General features: G+C 37.4%; 1 long non-coding RNA gene across 1 annotated transcript; it reads right to left on the bottom strand.

Moving 5' to 3' along the window:
- Positions 1 to 1,930: 1,930 nt before the first annotated feature.
- LOC120104758 lies at positions 1,931 to 2,920 on the bottom strand. The gene is made up of 2 exons (XR_005507131.1): positions 2,774 to 2,920; positions 1,931 to 2,318 (listed from the first exon to the last, which is right to left on the bottom strand). It is a non-coding gene; the product is annotated as an uncharacterized LOC120104758 (long non-coding RNA).
- Positions 2,921 to 3,329: the final 409 nt, after the last annotated feature.

The following is a 3,329-nucleotide window of genomic DNA, read 5'->3' as shown; positions in this document are numbered from 1 at the left end:
ATTCTCCTAGCAGGATGGGGGTCCAGTAGAAACTGCTACGCGGGGGTAGGCTTGTCCCTTCCTCCCTTCCTCTTTCCTTCCCTTTTTACCTAAGCAAAAAAAAAAAAAAAAAAAAGTGGCCGAGTCTGCATGTCACGTGACTAACATTTAGCATATGCAATATAATAGCTAATTACATATAACTATAATACTATAAAATATTAATGTAATGTGTTTAACTGAACTATGGATATCTAATTGATGATTGTGATCACATGATTTTCAAATTGTTATGATTATTGTGGCACATGTATCTATGGATGGCTATGATGTCATGGCAAATGAGATATAAAATCAAGGCAAATGGAGGAGTTTGTTTCTTTCATCAATTACATAGGTTGTTTTTTGATGTAAAAGATGGGAGCCAATTCGATAAGTGCCTATAAAATAAGCAAATTGAAAAAGAAAGAAAGCTGAGAAAAAGGTAAAGGAAATTGGGCGCTTGCGTTGGAGTTGGAAGGACAAGTAGATACACAAGGATTCCCTTAATCTGGTAGGGTACAGATAACTTGGTCTTTTTCTGGTACAATTTCTTTTGGTCAGTCCTAGATGCTAAAGTCCTGTCTTGCATTGGAGTTGGAAGGACGAGGATATCATACACAAGCACTCTCATTATCTATTAGCGTTATAGCTATTTTGTCAGTTTTCTTTTGGTGCAATACCTTGGTCAGTCTTGGGTGCTGAAGTCTTGTTTCAGTTTTTGTTGCTTGCATGCAACCTTTAGAGGACATTTTTCTGTTGAGACAGGATAAGAGTAGGTTGATCACTCCCTTGAAGCTATAGTCTCCGATCACATCCATGTATGAGTATTCAGATTAATTTTAATTAAAGATGATTTGTTGCATTATTAAATCTTTAGATATAGAAATCTAACAACCACTCCAACCTTCCCCTGGTCCCCCTTCGACTGCACCTTCTAAACCAAACCAATTACCAAACGGTTCGAGTTCTTCGTTCCATCCACGTACGAGTAATGGCAGATCGATGCTTCTTGGGTATGACATGGGAGTGATGCCACAAAGATGGAGAAGTATCTGAATTGAAATGGCATGCATGTTACAGTCTTATAGCAGATACCAGAACATGGTATTTGAGCTGGGATATGATTGGATAAATTAGTACCAGAATTCTCTGTAACCCTTTGTTGAATTGTTCTAAAGTTCATGTTGGTCATAGCCCTGTGGAGTTGTTCAGTGGTGCATTCTTCGAGGCTTCCTCTTGCTGATTTGTTATCACAGATGTGTTAAGAGCGTAAGCATACTCTAGGTATTCTGCATATCCTCTTGTGACATTCTCGCCATCGTGATGACCATATTCCTTTTAGGTTTATATTTACCTTGAGCCATATCTTAATGAGTATTGTATATTTCCACACTTGGCTTCTCTTGTTCCTCTAACTCGAGTGTATCATGGTATAGGAATAGGAGTCTTTTCTTCTATTGACTCGTTCTTTGTTGAGTCAATCTTTACTTGTTCTTACCTTAAGTCACTCTTGACTCACTCATACCTTCATGTGCATGGTCCAAGCTATATATAAAGTTGAAGAAGGGTTAAACCCTGATATACATTATTGATCCCTTCCATATCAACTTAAATTTTTGGAATCTAGCAATTAGCTAACAGGATATCAAAGCATCGTTAGCCCTCTTGCAACAGTCATGCAGTATATTATCTTCGAGATTACCATGTTATAGCTGTTACAGACACTTTCTAGCTCAGTTTTTAATGTTTTTTTAGCAACCATACATAGTTATCATGAGCCAGAGACATATCAAAATTGCTAGTGTGTATTAAACGATTAGTTGGACATGCAAGAATATGTAGAGGCATCAAATATAACATTGTTAGCTCAGCCCATGGATTTCCCCTGAATGGGGGCTTGGCAACACTATTTAAGAAGTTAACTAACCAAGATTGAGGGTCATGTTTATCAAACTAGTCAACTGAATAATAATAAAACAAATATAAAATTATTGTTTAAAACCCATGCTTAACAAAGACGCAAAAAAAGCATATCAAACCCACCAACATCATATCTTACAAATAAAACCACAATCAAGCTCATATGGTGAGAGTAGTAGTTGTTTATATGTGATATCCATGTAAGACCCTTACTTTTCCTGGAGGCCAGGCGGCCCGTAGTGCTGGGAAGTCGGACCGGCCCCTGGCCCAACCAACAAGGTAGCAAGCAAGGGCCAGGATCGCGAGCAGGATAAGGCATGGCAGCGACATCTCCACCACGATTCGCATCGCCTTCCAAACGCTGCTATTATCCTTTCCTGCAGGAGCTTCAGAATGACCATCCCATCTTCAGCCCACAATCCTTTTGCAGATCATCACAAATTGTAATCGGGCCGAGTTGGGGAGTCACAGCTTCTTTAATTTCAAGAAGAAGCGCTCAAAATCATTCATGAACAGCTAGCTTATTTAAGAGATCTTTGGGACCCCACAAAGATTTTAAGCATATAGTTCGGGTTAATTTTCATCATCAATTTGGATACATACATACATACATATATATAGAGAGAGAAAGACACTTGTTCTTCATAAAAAAATGAAAAAAAAAATACGTGGTAATAAAAAATATTACTATATACAGCAGAGAGGCACTAATCACTATACAGATGGAGAAGGGGGGCGAAATTAGCAACACAACTGGGGGTCCGTTTCAGATAAAGACTAGAATCAAAACAAGGAGAAAAATTCGAGATCCGAGAGAGAGAAGGTAGCGTACCTCTCTGATGCTATGGCGGATGACCGGAATATCCGATTCCACAGCAATGGGAGAAGGAGAAGAACTGGAGATTGCCTTATCTCTTTCTTTCACGGAATCACGGGAGAGACAATAGACGAGGACGGAAGCGAAGGGAAAGTAAGATGGAGGGGGACCGTCAGTCAACGGTGCTTCAAAATGGGGCGCCACGTGTCATATATTCATGCGACTTCAGATGACTGGTGCCTTTCATGGGCCAAGCCATTTTTCCGTACGTACTTTCTCGTTATTATTTTTTTTCCATAGATATCTTTTTAAAAATATAAATTTGTATATATATTTTCTTAAAATTTATATTTATTACTGTATCCCCATAAAATACTATTTTTACATAAACACTCCTAATATAACTGTTTTTTTAACACCATTAAAAAAAATCATATTTATTTTAATTAAAAATAAAATTTTAAAATTATTTTTTTGTCCTCCATCACGATCAGCTTATAAATATTTTTTTGCACATCTATCCATTAAGAATATTTTAATCATTTTAATTTGAAACCGTTAATTTTTTAAC

This window comes from Phoenix dactylifera, chromosome 2 (genome assembly GCF_009389715.1).
Source record: "Phoenix dactylifera cultivar Barhee BC4 chromosome 2, palm_55x_up_171113_PBpolish2nd_filt_p, whole genome shotgun sequence".
NCBI classification, from domain to species: Eukaryota; Viridiplantae; Streptophyta; class Magnoliopsida; order Arecales; family Arecaceae; genus Phoenix; species Phoenix dactylifera.
This window is presented reverse-complemented; position numbering and strand designations above follow the sequence as displayed.